Consider the following 23,248-nt stretch of genomic DNA (forward strand, 5'->3'; position numbering starts at 1 on the left):
TTTTAGCCCTAAATGACTTATCAAGTAAAATTAATTTTTAATTTTGAAAATTAATATAAAAATATTTTTCAATCCAAAAGACTCATTCTTCTCACTCTCGGGTCAACTTGTTTCACCTACACAATTTGTTCTTTCTTTCTTTCTAACACTTAGCCATTCACAACTCATATTCATTAGCCAATCACCCATTCATGATAAATTACTCCGAAAATTAATAATGTTACTAAGTTACTAAATAAATAAAAAAGAACTTGTACTTGTAAAGTAATGTCCAACTACTGACTTCAAAACTTAGCAACAAAACATACTTAGGTCATATAATCCAAGTGAATCATTTAGGTATATAAATCTCACTCTCCCTCAAATTTGGTCAAATCTTACCGCTCGATCACCGAATCGAACAAAATGGAAATATCGCTCGAAGCTTGAACAATGAGATTTGAGCAGCTGCTGAAGAACAGGTTCCTGCTGCTCGACCTTCTTCATTTCTTTCTTCAATTATAACTTAATTTCAACTCTAATGACTCCAAATAAATCACAGACTCTTGAGCACACATATAAACTCAATAAACAAGAGCCAATTACAAATTTAACTTGGAAATCAAACAGAAATCTATTGTCAAAGCTGAATAACATCCATATAAGTCCATAAACATGCAATATTAGAAATTCACCCACCAAAACTCAAATTAACGTTAATTGAGTGCTTAAATCACGCTCCAATACCAATTGATGGAATACACAAGCATGCAACGAAAGCAAATAGAATCACTAAGCATTCTAATTACATTTAATTTGAGTTCTAAAGCATGCTATTTCATAAATTCAAAAGAGGGTTTCAAGAAGAACGTACCTTTGACGATTTCTCCCAAATCCAAGTTGCTATTCACTCCGAATCAGCTCCAAATCGATAGTGAACCACCAAGAAATCTTCTTTACTATTCTCAGCCTTGAATTTGAGTGGTGGAACTCGAATTTAAGTGAATTTGGTGAAGGATATTAAGGGTTCTTGTGAGGAAGATGAAGTAGTAGAAACTCTTTTCAGCTCAAGAACCACCAACCTTCTTCTTAAAAAATTGAGAGTTTTATATTTCTTCAACATGCAAGCATTCCTCAACCATCAAATGGCCAACACCTACGGCTCAATTCAAGTGGTATTTGTGTATGCTTGTAGGAAGAACACCTCCTACTCAAGGTGTTTTGTGGGTAAAGCCCATATAATCCAGTTTTTCCAATTTTTCATTTCAATAATCAATTAATTCAGAAATTAATAAAAAATTGATTTAATCAATTCATAATTAGTCAAATATCAAAATTCAATTTCTTAAATTAAATTTAAAAGCTTTCTTTTAAGAATGCATCTGGTTCCATCTTTCTTTCGTTAGTTAACCCACCTTTTTCTAAAAGGGATTGTAGTAATTCTGGTTTTATACGACTTATAATGACTCTCATATTGACAAATTCTATCTAGTGGCATTCGATCATAGAATCCATTGACAGAGCATAAATGACTAGAATTTGTTTTTCAATTGGAAGTGGTGCATGGAACTTAATTTGAATTTCAATTAATTAAACATAATTAATTTAATATCAAATATCAAATTAATCACACATTAAGTATAAACATGAATCTAATTCATATAAATATTTAAATATCATAAACTCTCCAATTTCGTTTAATTTCAATAAATTAAATATTAAATAATTATATTAAATATAATTTATACAAACCCTAATTTGAATTTGCACTAATCCAAATTCAAATCCTAATTTCAATTTGAACATTTCAATTTGATATCATTCCAAATTCACTCAATTTAATAATTCAAGGTGTTCATGTTTTACGAGCTAGTAGAGGGACCTTATGAACCTATAGATCATGTGTTGGGATTGGTGTCCTAATTCTCTCGGTGGTCTTGTAGTTTGTAAATATTTTGTACACATTGTTATTAATAAAATAATTGTTATTTTATTTGCATTTACTCATATCCAATAAAGTAAGATTCGTGGTTATTTCATGTAACTTAAGCATGTATGTGAGATATTCAAGTGGATCGTGTCTTAAGTAATAACCTAAATGGTCTATAGTATAAGAATAAAGGACAAATACCTTATCTTGGGGACACTACGGATACGACTCGCTTTATAGATATTTATAAGTGTTGTAAAATGCTACAAATGGTCTAATCCTTACCATTCATATGGAGACATGCCAGTGGGGGTGTCCTATATAAAGAATTTGTAAAGACTAGACCACGAGATGATTAGTCTCTTTATATAACGTCGTTGATAATTGAGACTTACATTTCACTAAAATGACCATGGGTGACATGACCTTAATCTTGAGTGTTTTGGGAACTCCTGCCTATGAGGGCGGTCCTTTGATTAATATGGGTGAGAGTGGCCAGATTGCCAACTCAACAAGCAAACCTTTTTGGGGATTCGTCTGATTGAGGAGCTGGAAACTCAACTACACAAGACAGAATTCATTCCTTCCTCGAAGCAAGGGTAAGTAGATAAATTGCTCTTTTAAGGGTTGATTCTAGGTCTTGAACATAGTGGCCACACCCTCTCTTTGGAAGAGAGGACTCAGTCATAGTAGAACTATGACTTATTGTTCATTAGAGGATTCAGTGGTACTTAAGGAGTTACATGTAACTACAAGGGCAAAACGGTAATTTGGCTCAACTATACTTATGAGCGATTTTTGGAGGGTTATTGCACTGTTGATTAGTTATATGGACACATAAATATATCTATAGTGCGATAAGTGCAGCTGTCAGTCTTTAGTGGAGTGCCCGACAGTTAACGGATGATGGATCTCGTGACTAAAGAGTTTTGTCAGTTATCCACATACAGTTGGAGCTTCAAACTACAGGCCCATAAAGTCTCCATGATAGCTCAATGGATTCAAGTTGAGAATCAGTTTTTGGATTAGTTTGAAGTATTCAAATTAACAAGAGGGAATTTGATTATATATGATATAATTAATTTAGTTCAATTATATGTGATATAATTGATTTGATATATGAGATACATTAATTGGAGGATAATAATATAAATATGATTTATATTAAATAAAGAAGAAAAGGACTATGGTTTAAATATTACATATGATGTAATATTAAAACTATAGGTTATAAATATAATATGATGAGTTAGTTATTATATTTATTTATAATTAAACAATTATGTGATAATTGTTGGTGGTTTCTCCTTTAACCGTACAAGTGGGATGTTAATTTCAGTTATTTGATAACTAAAGGATAAAATGGAAAGTGTTTTCATTTGGTAAAGGATCGCTTCATTATAGTAAATCACTAATCGTTTACTCACGAGAGGCTACACGATTGCTCTCACGAGGGACTAAACGATAGCGAGATATTTGCTAAACGATCGTGTAAGCAAGATTTGCTAAACGATCGTGTAAGTGAGATTTACAAAATGATCGTGCAAACAATCAAGCGAGATTTGCTAAGCGATCGACTATACAATTCTCACGAGAGCAAGATTTACTAAATGATCAAGCATTCTCAGTCTATGCGATAGACAGAACCCTTCTCCCACTTGCTTGATCGTGTAGTTCGATTGTGTCTTCCAAATTCACACAGAGCCCACACCTCCTAGATTCTCACTCCGAGAATACCAAGGTTGCCGAGTGGTAGTGTCTAAGGGTGCTTGTTTAAGGAGCAAACTGTTCGTGATTGCAAGCGACAACGAGAGATTGCTGGCCAGACGATTGGACCAACAACGAGAGATCACTGTTCCATTTCTCACGAGAGCGAGAGGTTTGGTTAGACAACGAAAGCGGGATATTTTCAGAAGAAGAGTTCTTCAAGGGTATGTCTCTCTCCTTTTGTATTTGTTTAAGATAGCATGCTGTAATTTTCTTTATAATGCATAACTATTCTTGTATGTTTGTGAATGCATTTATTCTTGCACAATGGGATTTGGAACGATCAGTTTCGTTGCTCATGGAGATCTCTATTGTGATTTCCTTCATCATGAGCTCCAACGATTAAGATTAATTGGCTAAAACTCTTTAGACAAAATTAATCAGTATTCGTTAACTATCAAGTCACACCACTATAGCTCGATAGTTGCACTTTCTGTTGGGTTTTATGTCCTAAAACTCATGATATATAAACAATTGAACTTATTCTAAAAATTCAATAAGGTGTCATTGAATAGATGTATTGCTTATGAGAAATCCAATAAACCTAAAAGTCCCTTGACTATTAGATGAGTACTTGATAACGGGCAGAAATGCACTTTATTACAACGCAAATAAGTAAAACAATGAGGGAATGCGACGATAAAAATATACAAAATCATGTTCAAAAGCGTTAAACTGAGAATATTGTGATCGCATGCGCCCATCGCATAAATGCAGCTAATTTACTTATTTTTTGCAGGAAAAATGCATTGGCGCAAGTAAAATTACAATCCAAGGAATTCGGCGTCCGCACGCATTGAAAGATTATGATTGCAAAGTCATGCGATCGTATGCAATCGTGAGAATTTTCTCAAGAAGGTGGCCGCATAAAGACGGCGCATCAAGGTGAAAGCATAATAAATCATGATGGGATGAAAAGCTGATGATGGTCGAATCCGAATTTAGTTGACAAGCCATTAACGACACACTGTAGCAAGTACACTCAACTTTTCGGTGACCATTAATCGGCGCATCAGCGCAAGAGATTTAATGACCGCCCATCATTGCAATCATTAGAAAGAAAAGCTTCTTCACCTTGAGCTCTATAAATACCGAAGGCCACCATCGTTAAAGGAGTTTGTTATATAGAATAGAGATCATATACACTCTAGATAGCCGTTAGTCTGTTCATAGTCATTCTTATACTTAGAAGACGGAGATAAGCTAAGAGAAGAAGACGTCGAGATATCATTCCTGGACAGCTCGAAAGACTGTTAGGAAGCGCTACAAAAGGAGAGCGGGCCAACACTTGCAAAAGCAAGGATATTCATCTGGGCAGAGTTGAAGTGAAAGACAGCGTAAAAGGCCACGGGAAGCAAGAAATTTCTACCGGGCTTCTTATCTTTACTTTCTATCGTTATTCTGTATTCTGCATTTAATTTATAAACAATGGAAACTGCATTTCAACTTATGTTCAATCTCTCCACACTTCGCCAACCGAATGGGTTAAGAAGTACTTAGCGAGCATGACCTAAGATCTTCACTTTATGTGATCATCTTGTCTTATGTATGCGTCATTCACCCTTTAGAGATACTTGAGAGAGTAGTCTAAAGAAAGAATCTAGACTTGAGAGAGTCAGATTAGAATCTAGGCTTGAGAGAGTCAGATTAGAACCATATAAGCAAGAGATAGAAACTTAGACATAAGTTCTATTTGCTATTATGCATCGCATGCACCCTAGAAATAGGATATGATAATATGCGGTCACCTTATGTATGTGTGCATCATTCATCATCGCATAGACAAGAATAGAGGCTTAAACATAAGTCCTATCGACATTATCGTATACATAGCATGCGTCCTAGAAATAGGAACTATGGCATTTGTGTTGAGAGATTACATGCTGTCGTGTGTGTGTAGCATGATCGCATAACTTGAACGCAATCTTAGGAAGTGTTAGCTAAATCTCTTCGCAACCCATTCATCACATACTCATTGTAAATCTCGATTTCAGCCACTCTTTACTCAAACCCGTCGCTTAGGAAATATACTTAAACAAAACACCATCCAATTTATTTGTTTTGACAACCGCAAAGGAATCAAATTTATTGTCGCATATTAACTCAGTACTCCTTGTGTTCAACCCTAGACTTACCAAGAAACCTAGTGAGATTTATACTTGGGTTTTACTAGGAAAACTTGCATGTGCAACTGATGTGTTCCTTGTATGCGGTGATTTTATAAAATGAATTGCGGTGATGGGAATGCATTGTGCAACAAGTTTTCTCAGCAAAATCCAAGTATAAATCCTACTGAGTTTCCTGGTAAGTCCAGGGTCGAACTCAGGGACTAAGGAAAACGGTATGTGGTGATAATTTTTAAGAAAACTTTGTGGTAACCAATAAATCAAAGAGTTGTTTTTTGGGTTGTTGAATGCGATAATAAAAGTATGCGGCGGAGTTAAGAAAAGAGTTAATAGTACGGAAGATGCGATGAGTATGCGGGGAACGGGTTGAGAAGTTAGGATTGCGTTCATGTTATGTGATCATGCAACACACATACAATAGCAAATCATCTCTCAATGTAAATGCTACGGCTTCTAGTGTTAGAACGCATGTGATATATGCGATAAGTCTATAGGGCCTACACATAAACCTCTATTCTTGTCTATGTGATGACAAATGACACACACATAAACAAGGCGACCATATAATATCATAACCTATCTCTAGGGTGCATGCGATGTATGTTGGCAAGCAGAGCTTATCTCTAAGTCCCTATTTCTTGCTTATGCAGATCTAATCTTGCTCTCTCAAGTCTAGATTCTAATCTAGCTCTCTCAAGTCTTAGGTTCTTTCTTTAGACTCTCTCTTGAGTAGCTTTAAAGGGGTGTTGAGCGCAACATAAGACAAGATGATCGCATGCAATGAAGATCCTAGGTCATGTTAGATTAGTTCTTCTCAACCCATTCGGTAAATTTAGCTACTCATGCGTGCTTTTAAGAGAGTGAACAGATGTAGATAAGCAAGTTCCATTTTATAGATATAGAACTGAAATACAGAATAACAATGCAGAATAAGAATAAAGAGCCTGGTAGCAATCTCTTGCTTCCCAAGGCTTTTACACTGTTTTCTCTACTCTGCTCAAAAGATAATCTCGCTCTCATGAGAGTTGGCCCTCTCTCTGTTTTTCCACGCCTTTGGGTTCTCTCTCGAGCTGACTAGAGCTATCTTCCGGCGTTTCTTCCCTTCTCTCGCTCTGCCTTCTAAGTAAAATAAAAATTATGAACAAGGCTAAGAAAATTATCTACTGTCTAACTCTCTAACTAGCTGACTCATTCGCTGAAGGTTGCCTTCAGTATTTATAGAGCTTCTGGGTGAAAGGCTTCTTCTCTCTTATGATTGCACTGATGGGATGGCATTAACTCTCTGTCTGATGTGCCGAATATTTGTCCCAAAAAAGTTGAGTGTACTTGCTACAGTAGTTCGTTAGCGGCTTGTGATAATGGGCAGAAATGCACGTTATCATAGTGCTAAGTTATTAAACAATGTTGGATTGAGTTGATAAAAAATGTTAAATTGCGTCCATTAAGCATAAATTATATAATATTGCGGTTGCATGCGTTCATCGTATTAAAACTATTGATTTTTGTATTTTTGTGCAGAATATGCATAACGCAATGCAAGATTACGATCATAGGAAATTATCGGTCGAGCGCAACTTCACCGCAAGACTTTGCGTTGATCGTGCTCGTACACATTCGCCCGAGAAGGATCGCCGCAACTTGGACAGTGAAAGAAGGTTGGCACATCTAGGTGAAAGGATAATTAAGAATGATGGGACAAAAAGTTGATGATAGTCGGATCCAAATTAAGTTGACAGCCGATAACGGTCACAAAGTACATTTAGCTTTATCGGTGACAATTATCTGGCGCATCAGTCAGGAATTAAAGCTGTCCCATCTCTACAACTAGGAGAGAGAAGCTACCTTTCACCATGGAAGCTCTATAAATACCAAGTGCATTCTTCAGAGAAGGGGTTAAGCAGTCAATTAATTCACCACTTTACAAGTTCACGCCTCTATCCATAGTTTCTTTCATTTTAAGGCGAACGCGAGGAAGAAAGTGTGCCGGTAGATCGTTCCGGTAAGCTTGGGAAAGCACCGGAAGCTCCAAGATAGAGAGAGGACCGACGCTTGCGGAAGCGGGAACATCTTTAGATCAGAATAGAGATTCAGTGTAAAAAGCCTCGGTCAGCAAGGAATTGCTACCAGGCTCTTTACCTTTAATTTCCACTGTCATTTTGTATTCAACTTATTTATAAGAATGGAATTTCTTTCTCTATATCTATTCACTCTCTGTTGTTCACACATGAGTAACTAAATTAGTTGAATGGGTTGGAAGCAATTAGCTAGTATAATGAGGGAATCTTCATTCTTGCGATTGTCTTGTTTATGAATACTTCATTCGTCTATTAGAGATACTCGGGAGGGTAGTCTAAGGACAGGATCTAGACTTGGGAAGGTCAGGTCAGAATCTAGGTTTGGAAGAACAAGATTAGAATGCATAAACGAGAAATAGGCGCTTAGGAATGAGCACTATTTGTTATTAATGCATCACATGCATCTTAGCGATAAGATATGATTGTATGCAGTCACTTTGCTTTCATGCATTTTTCATCAATGCATAGGACAAGAGTAGAGACTTAAGGATAAGCTCTATGGACATTTTGCATTCAACACATGCATCCTAGACTTAGGAGCATCACATTTACATTGGAAAATGACTTGCTGTGCATGGTTGTAACATGATCGCATAGTCTGACACATTTCCGAGTAACGCTAGCTAAAGATCTTCTCAACCTGTTGATCACATACTTATTGCATCTATCAACGCAACTATCTTTCTCAAATCCGCCACCTTTATTTACTTCTTTTTCATCAACGCAACAACACACCCAACACGTTATTTATTTACTTGGCTACCGCAAATTTTTCATAAACATTACCAACGCAACTATTTTCACAAGTTCTTGTGTTCGACCCTAGACTTACCAGAAAACTCGGGGGAATTTACACTTGAATTCCGCTGGGGAAACTTGAATGCACAACGCAATCCATCAACGCATATCATCCGTATTTCTATTCAATAAAATAACGCATCAGCTTGTCAACTCAATTAGGAATCGACCGTCATCAGCTTTCTGTCCCATCGTGATTTATTATGCTTTTCACCCCGATACACCCACCAAGTTGCGCTAGCTCTATGCGGCAACCTTCTTGAGCAGATATTTGCGAGCGCAAATCACCGCATAGCCTTGCAGTGACACAATATTTTGATGTGGCCTTGCATTAATGCAATCTTTTGATGCGCTCGTTTAGCCTTGCGTTAACGCAATTTCTTGATGCGATCGACCGTTGATTTCTTGTGATCGCATTTTTCGCCTTGCATCAACGCATGTTCTGCACAAAAATACATAAGTTAATTATTTTAATGCGATTGACGCATGCGACTGCAATATTGTGAACTTAATGCTTTTGGACGTAATCTTGTATATTTTTATCAATGCAAACCTACATTGTTTAATAAATTAGCACTATAATAACGTGCATTTCTGCCCGTTATCACACCCCCAAATTTATACAATGCTTGTCCTCAAGCATAAGCTAATGATTTCCTTTAGAAAGTCGACCATAAACTCTTTTTCTAGATTTCTCAAGGATGGCTTATTCAAATCCCATACACAAAAAATTTCCTTAATTTTTGTCTAGGTCTCTTCTTAAAATATTTCTAAATTTTAGGGACCGCAAGTTTAACCTTCAAAAAGACTTTACTAGATTCCAAGACATCGCATGATTTATTTCCAAAAAAAAAACTTTTTCACTAGGGTGTTAAATGATTTTTTTTATCCTTGCATATTTTAGACATTATTATTATTATTAGTATTTTTTTTCTCTAACCTTGCGTTGATCCAAGTGCCTCGCCTTCGTTTTGGCTTGCCTCCACGTGTGTCATGCGGACATCCAACTACGAGCAAGGCTCTCTTTCTCAGACTAAACTCATGCCCATTTGGCAGTGGAGTTGCGGTCATTTATTTATGCATTGATCACTATTCCTACCTTCATTTTGGCTTGCCCCCACGTGTGTCATGCGGACATCCAACTACGAGTAGGATCCGATCGCAGCGTTATATATACATTTTTAATACATACATACATACATTATATATATATATATATATATATATGCACTTTTAGGCTAAAAATAGCAAGGTCGAAAAATGAACACCGCACTCCCAAATCTAAAATGCGCAATGTCCTCATTGCCATAGATTGAAAGAAGTCATGCGACGTTCTTAGGAAGTTTTGTAAAGGGTCAGTTTGAAGAAAGCTAGCAAACCACTAACTTCTAGAAATATTTCATGAGGTGACTATCAAAATATTAATTTGACTCTAGTGTATAAGAAAAAAATAGAAGCATGCATTTCATCATTGAAATCTAATTGGCAAAGATAAATCATGCGGTGACTTACTAAATTGATCAAGTTAAATGATTATGGTAACCAAAGAGGATGCGGTGATAAAAATTTTCAAAATTAAAATGCAATGCGATAACGAAATTTGGAATAAAGTCAAGAAAGATACAACCCCAAATTTACGCTATCGCCCACATATTTGTTTGACGCATCCTGCTTTGCGGCGATCTCCTTTCTTGGATTGCGTGTGACGAATAAAGTAGTTGCGTCTTCGTGAAGCACCTCCACAATCGTGTACCTCATCGTTTGCAAAAAAAATTGAGAGGGACAAATAATATTTAAAAAACAGAGTTAACAAAATTGTTTACCGCAATCGTTCAGCACGATCGCTTTTTTTTTTTTTTTTTTTGATAAGCAAAGACAAAGATATGATAGCAATTAAAAGATATGTTGATAAAAGTTCATGAAGCAGTGGTATTAAAAGGATATTTCAAAAGGAATGCGTCCCTGATGAGTTTGAGTTGCATAGTAACGCAGGGACTGCTTATTTGCGTTCAAGCTGGATTTTTACGTCCAGGCGGCTTTTTCTTCTTTTCTTTGTCCTCTGGAATCTTGACTACCTCATCCGGAGCTTTTTCCCATTAATGTTCATCACAATCTCCCCCTTGGCACATCAATTTGAGTGCTACCGGTCGAGAGGAATGGTCGTCCCAATATGATGGGCGCATCTTTGTCCGCTTTATAACCAAAATGATGAAGTCTGCAGGCGATGAATTTATCAATTGAGATTGCGGCATCTTTCAACTCCAACTTCAGGATGTATTCGAGATCTGTCTGCAAATAAGAGAGTCTCCATCGTGGGCATGAGGTTGCCCATATTCAATCGTTTGAAGATTGATAGTGGCATTACGTTTATACTCGCCCCACGATTGCATAGTGGCTTGGCCACTGTAGACCCCTCCAATGGAGCATGGTATCGTGAAGATTCCTGGGTCGCACATTTGGTGGGATCATCGTATTTTGTGTTATTGCCACTGTCACAATCTTTTCTTCATCATTCTATTTCTTTTTCAATCTTTGCAGAGATGGTGGTAGTTTTGACTTTTTCTATTCATGATCTAGAGGCTTGAGGATGGACGCAACTTCTGGTTTCATTTGCTCGAGCTCTTTTGAATTACAAGTCAATGGGTCCTCAGTTGTTACTGCATTCAAGTTGGTCGTAATGGGTTCCTCCTCTACTTCCGCAGTCATTTTTTCGCTTAGCAAGGAGACTGCTAAGGATTGTTCCTTCTCGCTTACTCTCAGCGTTGCAAGGGAGCTCAATTGAGCTCGGCAAAAAATCTTGTGGTCTATTTTTAAGTTTCGCCCGCAATCTGTCCTAGCTGAATTTCGAGATTTTGGATGAACCTTGCTTGATCGAAGCACTGATTCATTTTCTCAATGTACTGCTTCAGCAAGCTTTCTAAGGACGAAGATTGTGGTGTCTGGGAACTACTGGCTTGGTTGTTTGCGGTGGACCGTTGGTTCGCGGGAAAAATCTGGGTGCCCTTCTTTTTTGCGCCACTGGTTGAAAGCTTTGTTGTTGATTTTTTCCATGCGAAATTGGGGTGGTTTCTCCAACTGGGTTGTACGTGTTAGAATAAGGATTATTTTATGAAGCATACTGACTGTGGATTTCCTGGGCATTCTTCCATTGGATGCGCGTTTCCGCAGATCATGACACAACTTGCGGTCATTTGAGAAATTGCATTGACCTGCCCTTTGTTCGCTCCCGTGTTGTTAATTGTGATGGCTTGTATCAAAATCTCATCGCAGTCATTTGGTTCTGAAGGATGCGATGGCCCCGTTGTTTATCATTGTTTTCCAATTCTTAATCTTTGATCGCTTTCTTGGCCTCCTCATACGTTTTGTCCAGCAGACCTTTAGCTGCTGCCGCATTAGCAGCAGTCTGCAAAGTAGGGTTCAGCCCTTGGTAAAAGATCTCCATCTGTAAGCAGTCTAGTAAATCATTATGTGGCAGTCTCTTACCAGCCTCTTAAACCTCGCCCAAGCATCGCTGAGCATTTCGTTAGTGTCTTGTTCAATTTGTTATTAATTTCCTTCTCTGCCATTCTCAGTCGATGGGAAGTATTTTTTCATAAAATTCTATCACTTGTTCCCAAGAAGTAACCCCTGTTCGAGAGAGTACGCCCATTTTCGTGCCGATCACACAGAGAAAATGGAAAAAAAGTAGTCGAACTTCTTCGTAGAGATATTCGAGAACACAAAAGTGTTGCCGATTTCTATGAAGCTCTAAAGGGGGGCTGCGGGTCCTCAACCACACCTTCCTCCGAATTGTCCAGCAGTCTGGATCATCTACAGCATCACCAGTTTCATTGAATCGAGATCCATCAAGAGCAGGCCTCATGATTCCTAGGGAGAAAACGTAGAGGTTGAGCGATGCATAGTCCCGAATGGGCCTATTGCGATCGTTTGCTAGTAGGATTGGATTCGCCATAACATTATTTTCATTTGGTGCTCCGTTTCCAGGTTGCTCCACCATGTCGTCTTTATCTGGTTGTTGTTGTTGGTGGCTGTCTCTCAGTCTTCGTCGAAACGTCCTTTCAATCTCTGGGTCGTAATTCGCCAGAGATTGAGAGCTGCAAAGAAATCAGAAAAATTACCGTTAGCACACTGAATTTCCGAAGTCCCCGGCAATGGCACCAAAAACTTGATGCGTTCCTTGTATGCGGTGATTTTATGAAATGAATTGCGGTGAAAGGAATGCATTGTGTAACAAGTTTTCTCAGCAAAATCCAAGTATAAATCCTACTGAGTTTCCTAGTAAGTCCAGGGTTGATTTGAAAAGAAGTGAAGTGCATTAGTTCACTCAAAATTTTCTAATAGAGATTTTCACTCAAAATTTCTGCATTAGTTCTTCTCATATGACTCCAAACTTCTTTATATATTGCAGATGAACATGCAAAGAAGTGAAGTGCATGGCTTGCAGCTCATACTTGGAGAATTAATGAAGAGAAGTTAATGGCCTTTGTGTGAGCATGAAGATGAAGGTAATGGAAAAAATTCATTCTCCATTTTCTGCAACATGCAAAATCCGATTTTCACTTTTCTTTTAAAAACAAATCACTATCATTCGTAAAGAAGATAATCACTATCATCCCAAGTACACAAATCCTTGAACGCTTCTGATTTGCCCAACATAGCTTTAGCTTCCTTTTTACACCAAAATTATGTAAAAATTCTTCCCCTTTGCCAATTGTATTGAATTCAAGCATGATCAAATGCTAAAGGGTGAGAACTTAGCTTGGGTTTGTTAGTTTAGTTAGGTTCGAATTCAATACTTGAGACTCATATTGTAATTCTGTGAGTTTTTGTTATGAATATATGAGTATTTATCTTGAAATTATTCTTCAATTTTCATGTATGGGATAATCTGACAAATTAGTTGTGCATGTTTAATTGATTGCTTTGATTGACCCTAATTTATAATCATTTCATCACCTAGAAGCAAGAGTTAAGTTGGTTTGTTGTGTTAATTTAGGATTCCAATTAGCAAGCATTTACTTTCTAACTTAGATAAATCTCGCTCAATTAATTGGTTAGACGATGGAAATCAATTAATTGGCTTAATTTTACCCTTAATCTTAATGTCTATTGATTGATTGATTGGTTGAGGATTATCACTTTTCTGTTAATTAACTTGATTTTATGGACTACCGATTAGGATCCTAATTGAGTAGGCTAAGTTTTAATTTGAATATTCTCACGCATCTTTAGAATAATCTGTGATAGAATTGATGAGGATTGAACTAAACTATAATTACCCAAGCAAAGTATTTATTCATTTAATAAATTCTCACATTTGTTTTCCAATGCACTTTTGTTCTTTAACAATTTTAATTCAAATTTTCTCACAATAAAACCCCCCTTTTTTGGTTACTTCTTACAAGTTCCAATCCTTGAGGAATCCATATTCGACTCCCTGTGGTTTGACCTCAAACTTACTACTTGTACTACTAATTAGTATAAGGGGTTAGTTCAGAGCATATAGATTTTTATTTGTGTTCGGCATGGGTTTATGAACAATGGTGAATCCGCTGACCGACCACGTCACAGTGCTCCCCTCCGATGCTCGGTTGCACACGCGACATTGAATTTTCTTCAATCTTCGTAGTGTCACAACGCTGAGCATTTTGTCTCTCAACGTTGGAGTCAAGCGTCAGCTGGCATTGTAACGGTGGCGATGTTCTAACTCCGAAGCGTTGCGATGCTCGGGGCAGCGTTGCAATGCTGCCCTCTACCCGATGCTACTTCCTTCAGGCATCGAGCAAGCATTGGACCTAGGATTTTGAAGAGCGTGCAATGCTGAAATAGGGAAGAATTGTCCTTTGTCATCTCAGCTCGATTTGGTACATTTGACTCTCGATTTTTCATTCCCTTTTGCTTTATTCTTCATCCTTGCAACGTGCTTGCTCCATGGGATCAATTCTCCTACAAAATAAGACAAATATAACACAAGAATTACCCAAACATAGGAAAGTTAAGGCCATAAACTTAGCTCTTTTTTAGAGCTCACATGGACGGATTAAGCTTTCAAACCTTTTGCTCTTGACCTTAGGTTATGAATCCCTCGGGTTGCTCTATGTAAATGGTCTCCTCAAGATTGCCATTCAAAAAGGCAGTATTAACGTATATTTGTCAAATCTCATAGTCATAATATGAGGCAATGGACAAGAGTATTCTAATAGATTTAAGCATGGCAACAGATGAGAAAGTCTCCTCATAGTCAACTCCCCCAACCTGCTTTTCATCAAGGATTGAAAGGTTTGTAGCTCAATTAGCAGAGTGGTCAAGTTGTAGTCAATCCTATTCAAAATAGCATTGCTACGGAACTGAAGGAAACTTTCAAGCAAAGATTCCAAAATGAAGCTAACCTGACTGGCTTCTTCGATGCTTGATTCATTCATCTCTGCCATATTGAAGTAGACCATCATCTTGAGAACATGTTCTCGAACAGATGCCCCTTCTTGCATACGAGCATTAAATATGTGTTTTAGAGTGTCATGCCTGAGCTATGTAGACGGTTGTCCGAACATTCCCCTCAGGGACTCCATGATCTCACGGGCTGTGAGCATGGGCTCATGCTTCTTGGCTAAGACTTTTTTAAAACTTGCCAAGATATATGCTCGGGCCTTTTCGTTTGCTTGTGTCCATCGCTCGTATGTCTCTCGAACGTTTCGAGGAGCATTGGGAGCTAGAATGGGAGGACAATCCTCCATTAAGACAAAATGAATTTCATCGATGATGGGTATTATGTTGATTGTGTTTTTTCAACTAGTGTAATTTTCTCCCGTTAATTTATCTGCAGCGAGTAAGTTTAGTGTAATGGTAGCCGTAATAAAATAATTGTTGAAAATGAGCAAACTTTTTACTATTAGTTTACTTGCATTAAACCACTCATACAACCAATTAGTTTTAGCAAAATTTTAATGTACCCTAAGTGACATCTAATTTTGCAATGATGTTTCAGTGAGGCAGGACAAAAGCCACCGTAAGATGATCAAATATCCCTTCACTAAAATGAGACATTCTCAACCATTAGACAGAAACAACATCTTGTTACTATGACTAACAGACACCATTGTTCGATCCAAAATCTGTTAACTTGCTTAACAATTCTTGTAAGTGTACCTCATTTTAGGTTCTAGAGTTCTACCCCAATAAGCCAACCGTAGGGAAAAACCGATTAGGACATGAAACAAAAGCGACCCTATCCATTTCAGGAGATTGAATAAAGCATCATGCAATACATTCATCCTTTAGGGGGACACCCACGATGCCACGAGGTCATGCATGAAACTTTATTTAACCTAATGAGAGAGATTGAGGGATGTGTTGTTACACGTCCTACTCCCACTTACTATAAACACACTCTCCATTCACCTTGTTATTGACCTACCCAAATGCCTCCCGTAGAGGGACACCCATAGTGCCTCGAGGCCAAGTGTAGATCTCAAGGTGTGAATTTACAGGGAGAAACGTATAGAGGATAAAATGAAGTATCATATACCTCATTTTTCTCCCACTGAGTGTTTTACCTAGGGTTAATAAACTTAGGAAAAACCCAGCCACTGATTTTAACTAAGTGAACATTTAATTTGCTAAAAAACAACACTTGTCTTTGATGGTTAAACAATTTTGATTGAAGTCTCATTAAACTCTTTAATAGACTTTATCCAAACTTTCATGCATGTAACAAATCTATCTAATGTACCTTTCTAAGTAGATTCCCAGGTAGGGATGCGACGTTTCCGTCAACTTAAGTACCCCAGCCTAGACAAAACCCGCCTTAGACAAAAGGTCCCTTATAGATATATTTGTTACATATTTAATCTTTTATTAAGAATCAATTTAATCCTATTAAACCAATTAAAAAAATTAAACTCAGATTTCTAATCTTATTAGAAAAATGATCTTAGCTCTATCTCGATCATGTTTTAAAACAATTTTAAAAATGATTGTAACCTAAGGTTTGCATGAAACTCTTAATTATTGATTTTAATTCTAATTTTATTTAGTTATAATGATTATAAATAAATGAAACAATTAAAACATTCATTGCATGCTTGACATACTTCAGCTAATCATAACAATTATAAATTAACCTAAGGTAGTGTCATGCTTCATGCAATCTCCATTCATTACTAACATATATAACAATTATATAATAAGGTAATGAATCATACTATAGCATACTTCCATACACTCATTCAACCATATATTATAACAATTATAATGTAACTGATGCATGGATATGCTATAAATGCTTGCATTCATATACTATAACATTTATACTATATGATGCATGTGCATGCTATATAATTTAAATCATGCAAATATATTTATTATAACACTTATAATATTAAATGATGCATTAATATAAATGCATAACCTATGGTGGGTTTTAAATCTATATGACATACAATATGACATACAAGAAAAAACATGCATCATATGTATATTTAATATCTAACAATTAATGGACCGAGATAGGACACCTAAAAGGAATTTAAAAGCTAATTATTACAAGAATAAGAGCCTCCGGTTTGAAACAAGTGAACCAGGCCTTGAACCGCTTGAATCGAACCGCCCTTCAAAAAACTCTCTGCAGTGATCGTGTAGCAAACTTGTTGTAAATGTTGCACTAACTTGTTGCACGATCTTGTAGCAAAAACCACACGATCTTGTAGCATTAGCTACACGATTGTTTACCAAAAGCTACACGATCATTTATTAAAAGCTACATGATGGTATAGCAAAAGTGTAGCAAAAAGCTACATGATCTTGTAGAACTATTTTCTTCTTCATCGAAGCATTGCTTTGAATATCCTCTTTGAAGCTCCCCGGGAACAGCACGAACAACTCAAAACATTGAATGCATACTCTAATTCATAAATATGCCAGAAACAGAGGCCTTTACAAACCAAATTTGTAAAAGAATAAAGCCTTAAAACTAAGTATCCTATCCCGAAACATCCATCAACAAAACCACATTCATCACAAAACCATTCATCGTATGAATCAAGAACAGAATGTAGAATAGTAAAACCCACCAGCATTGTAAAATTAATTCAATAAGAAATGGAATTTGGGATCAGTAAACCAACAACCTGACTCTAATACTAATTGAAGGATCCCTTATAGAAGGGAACCTTGAGCAGAAGAGATCATCCCAATTCCCATTTCTCATAGAATGTAATTTTCATAGAAAGAAAGAATAAGCTATTCATTTACATAAATTGCAACATACTTAAATAAAAGGAAACTAGAGTTTCAAAAACCCATACCTTTGAAAACCTTCTTCAAGAATCACTTGAATAAGAAACGGGCACTACCACGATGGATACCTCACTATTCTCAGGTAGAGAACTTAGGAGTGGTGGGCTCTAGTTATTTTGGAATGAAGGGAATGAATTTTAGAGAAGTGAAGAGAGAAAGGAATTTTTCAGAAACTTACAGAGAGCACACTTTTCTCTATTCAATAACGTATATTTTTCTGACTTTCTTTCTTGTTCTAAGATGAAGGAGACTCTCTCCTATCAAATGCCCATAAAATATCAACCACCCACTTACGTAGGTGGAGAGAAAAAAGGAGGAGGGAGTTGTAACTCCCTCCCTCATTTAAAAAATAAAAATAACATTATTATATATATATATATATATATATATTAAATTATATCTTATATCAAATAAAACATATAACCTATAGTTTCAATATTGTATCATATACAATATAATCTACAGTTTCTTTTCTCTCTCATATGACATTTAATATAAATCTTATTTATATTAAATTTAATAATTATGAATCCAATTCATATAATTAATATTTAAATCTTATTCAAATATTTATTTCCTCTCACAAATGCTATAATGTATCAAATGTAAGATTGTATCAACAGTAGCGGAAGCACAAGGATCATCTAAGCACTCAAATTCACTAATTTTAGCAAAATATAAAGCATGCTTTTGCAGAAAAAAAAGTGAGTTTCAAGACATACCTCTTGTAGAACTTCTTCAAAGCTCCTTCACCAGCTGTTATCTTCTCCAAATCTTGTTATAGACCACCTCAAGATCTTCCCCACTATTCTCTTGGTACTCTAGATTGAATTGTGGGACTTAAAACAAGCTTGAATCAAGGGTAGAAGGAGAAATGCTCATTGTAGAAAATCAGCTGAAGAACTCTTTCTTCAAACCAATTTTTCTCTCAAAATCTCTACAGATTGCATGCCCAATTTTCACTCCAATCTCTTCATTATATTGCACATCAACATGCAAAAAGAAGAGTTGCATGAGTTGCAGCTCATGCTTAGAGAAGACAAGGCCAAGATAATTCCATTTGAGTGAGCTACTTAGATGATGGATAATGGAAAATTCTTTTTTTCCATTTTGTGTGTTTTTAGTTTTTACTTTTCCAATTTTATCTAAAAATCAAAATTTGATTTTATAAAATATATTTTAATTTTAAAAAATGAAAAAATTAATTAATTTCATAAATTAATTATTAAATAAAACTCAATTAACTTAAGATCAAATATTAAATTAATTTTAACACATATCTATCTTTATATATTTAAAGCATATTTAAATATATATATTCTCCTATTCCGTTTAATTTTAAAATTAAACATGTAAGTATATCTCATATAATTACTAATTCTCTTAATTCCAATTTGAACGATTCAAATTAACTTATCACGCTATTCTAGAACTAGGCCGTTACGAGCTAGTAGGGGGACCTCGCGGACCTATAGATCATGGGCTCCAACAATCCGAGATTAATTGGTTAAACTCATTAGACCAAATTAATCCCCATTCGTTAACTAATGGGTCACTCCACTAAAACCCATAGTTGCACTCTCCTCACTGTAGATATATTATGTGTTGGGATTGGTATCCTAATTCTCCCTGAGTCTCATTGTTTTGTAAAGATACACATTGTTTAATGAATAAAAAAAGTGTTATTTAATTATGGCATTTACTCATATCCAATAAACAAAGCTTCTTGGTTATCTTATGTGAACTTAATCATGTATATGTGATATACAAGTGGATCATGCCTTAAGTGATAACCTAAATAGGTCTGTAGTATAAGGATTAAGGTGGGATACCTGATCCTGGTGACACTACGGATACGACCCACTTTGTAGAGGTTTGCAAGTGTTATAAACTACTACAAATGGTATATCCTGACCATTCACATGGAGACGTGTGAGCGGGGGTGTCCTATACAAAGAGTTTGTATAAGACCTGGACCACAAGATGACTAGACTCTGTATATAACGTCGTTGATACTAGAGACTTACATCTCACCTAAACAACCATAGGTGACACAACCTCAATCTTGAATGTTTTGGGAACTCCTGCCTTTGAGGGCGGTCCTTTGATTAGTATGGTGAGAGTGGCCAGATTGCCAACTCAACAAGCCTACCTTTTTGGGGCTTCGTCTGATTGGGGAGTTAGGAACTCAGCTACACAAGACAGAATTCACTCCTTCCTCGAAGCAAGGGTAAGTAGATAAATTTCTCTTTTAAGTAGATAAATTGCTCTTTTATGAGGTGGAGTAATGGATGAAATATGGTGATGGAAATGCGTTGAGCACTCAAGTTTTCTCAGTGGAATCCAAGTGTAAACCCCACTCAGTTTTCTGGTAAGTCCAGGGTCAAACATAAGGACTTGGGAAAACGGTATGCGGTGATAATTTTTCAGAAAGACTTTGCGGTAACCGGTAACTCAAATAATTGTTGGTTTGTTGTTTGCGGTAATAAAAATAAACAAATACGGCAGAGTTTTGAAAAGAGTTGATAATACGAAAAATGCGATGAATATGCAGTGAACGGGTTGAGAAGATATTTGGCTAACACTTCCTAAGATGCGTTCATGCTATGCGATCATGCAACACACATACAATAGCAAACCACCTCTCGATGCGAATGCTACGACTTCTAATGCTAGAACGCATGCGAAATATGCAATAAGTCTATAGGACCTACACATAAGCCTCTATTCTTATTTATGCGATGACAAAATGACACACACACAAATAAGGCGACCACATAATATCATACCTATCTCTAGGGTGCATGCGATGCAGGTTGACAAACAGAGCTTATCTCTATGTCTCTATCTCTTTCTTATGCAGATCTAATCTTGCTCTCTCGAGTCTAGATTCTAACCTAGCTCTCTCGAGTCTTTAGGTTCTTTCTTTAGACTCTCTCTCGAGTAGCTCTAAAGGGGTGTTGGGCACAACATAAAACAAGATAATCGCATGCGATGAAGATCCTAGGTCATGTTAGCTTAGTTCTTCTCAACCTATTCGATTAGTTTAGCTACTCATGCATGCTAAGAGAGTGAACAGATGTAGAATAAGAACTTTCATTGTATAAATGTAAAGTTGAAATACAAAATAACAATGCAAGAAGAGAATAAAGAGCCTGGTAGCAATCTCTTGCTTCCCAGGCTTTTACACTGTCTTTTCTACTCATGTTCAAAAGATAATCTCGCTCTCGTGAGAGTCAGCCCGCTCTCTGCTTTCTACGCCTCCGAGTTCTCTCTCGAGTTGCCCTGAGCGATCTTCCGGCGTCTCGGCTCTTCTCTCGCTCTGCCTTAAAAATAAAATGGAAAATTATGGACAAGGCTAAACTATGAACTGGCTGAACTGCCGAACTGGTGAACTCTTTTTCTGAAGGTTGCCTTCGGTATTTATAGAGCCTTCGGGGTGAAAGACAGCTTCTCTCTTATGATTGCACAAATGGAATGGCTTTAATTCTCTGACTGATGCGCTGAATATTTGTCACTGAAAAGCTGAGTGTAGTTGTTATCGTTAGCGGCTTGTCAACTTAATTCGGATTCGACTGTCATCAACTTTCTGTCCCATCATGATTAATTATGCCTTTCACCCAGATGCGCCCACCAAGTTGCAACAACTCTATGCGGCAATCCTTCTTGAGCAGATGTTTACAAGCACAAATCACCGCAAAGCCTTGCGGTGATGCTGTGCTCAACCATTGATTTCTTGCGATCGCGCTTTTCACCTTTCGTCAATGCATATTCTGCATAAAAATACAAAAATTAACCGTTTCCATGCGATGAACGCATGCGATCGCAATGTTATGAACTTAATGCTTTTTGGATGCAATCTAACATATTTTATCAATACAAACCTTCATTGTTTAATAACTTAACACTGTAATAACGTGCATTTCTGCCCGTTATCAGTTCTTAGCTCCCCAATCAGACGAATCCCCAAAATGATAGGCTTATTGAGTCGACAATTTGGCCACTCTCACCCATACAAATCAAAGGACCATCCTCATAGGAAGGAGTTCACAACTCACTTGGGATTTAGGTTGTTCGGATCGGGGATCGATGTCGTTAATTCGACTCCAAATCGAAACAAAAGAAAATTTATAATACCGAACTACTTCTATTATTACTAAAACATAGTAACAGTGGTAAGTCTGAGTCGATCCGCAGAGAAGTGCGACTGGTTTCGTTAACTTAATTTCCTAACTAAAGCGATAATGGGGGGTTTTTGATGTGGAAGAGAAAACATGCGTGAAAATAAAATAAAGTGGAGAGAGATATGAAACGATAATGGATTCATTTAGTTCTCAGATCAAATGGTCATCCAATGTAAACTAAATCATCGTTTTCAGCCAACGTATCATATATTCGAACTATGCATGCATAGCTACCCAATTGATGCGAATTAACTAATCTCTATAAGCCCAAAAATCAATTAATCCAAACCGATCAAGCATCCTAATTCGTAATGAAGGCTGGAATGCCATGCTCTAACTAAGCTACATGCTCCTAGATGTAATTGGGCAACGGCCATAAAGAACTAGAAACACATGCATTAAGATTTAGGATTCAACCACAATGATTAAGTGTTAGGAAAGTCGTGTTCAAATAATCAATTTATTCTTTAAATGTAGATTAAACGTGCGATGCCAAGATTCATGGACAGCCTAAAAACCTAAGCATGCTAATCTAACCTGTGCTACAAGGGTAATTCAAAGCATGGACGATTACAAGATGCATGCGAGCGTGAATTTAACTAGCTAAGACATGCATTCATGATAGGTGCATCAATCCAACACATAAAAGCAAGTCTAAATTAAACAAGATTCAAGAAAAACATAATTCTGAATTAAAGCATAGAGATTGAATAGAAAACTCATCAAAATACAAGGAACGTTCAATCCAAGAACTAAATAAAAGATTACCTCATCGATTCATAGAAAAACCGATGGGATACATTCCAATAGAAATTCGTAATCCAAAAATAAAATAAAAACTAACCTAAGGATACTAAAAAATGAAGGGAATAGAAGAAGAAGGAAGTCTTGACTTCACCCTTCATGCATTCAGCTCCTAATTTCAACATATACCCCCAAAATTCAGCATAATTCGACCTAAGGCCGAGAAGAGGGATTTATAGGATTCATCGTAGCGTTGCAACGCTTGGAATAGCGTTGCAACACTGATGCGACGAGAAGAAAGCATCAGACAAGAAGTCGAACGCTTAGTTGCGCACCTGCTCAGCTCCATGT

The sequence above is a fragment of the Benincasa hispida genome, chromosome 5 (assembly GCF_009727055.1).
Source record: "Benincasa hispida cultivar B227 chromosome 5, ASM972705v1, whole genome shotgun sequence".
In the NCBI taxonomy this organism is placed as follows: Eukaryota; Viridiplantae; Streptophyta; class Magnoliopsida; order Cucurbitales; family Cucurbitaceae; genus Benincasa; species Benincasa hispida.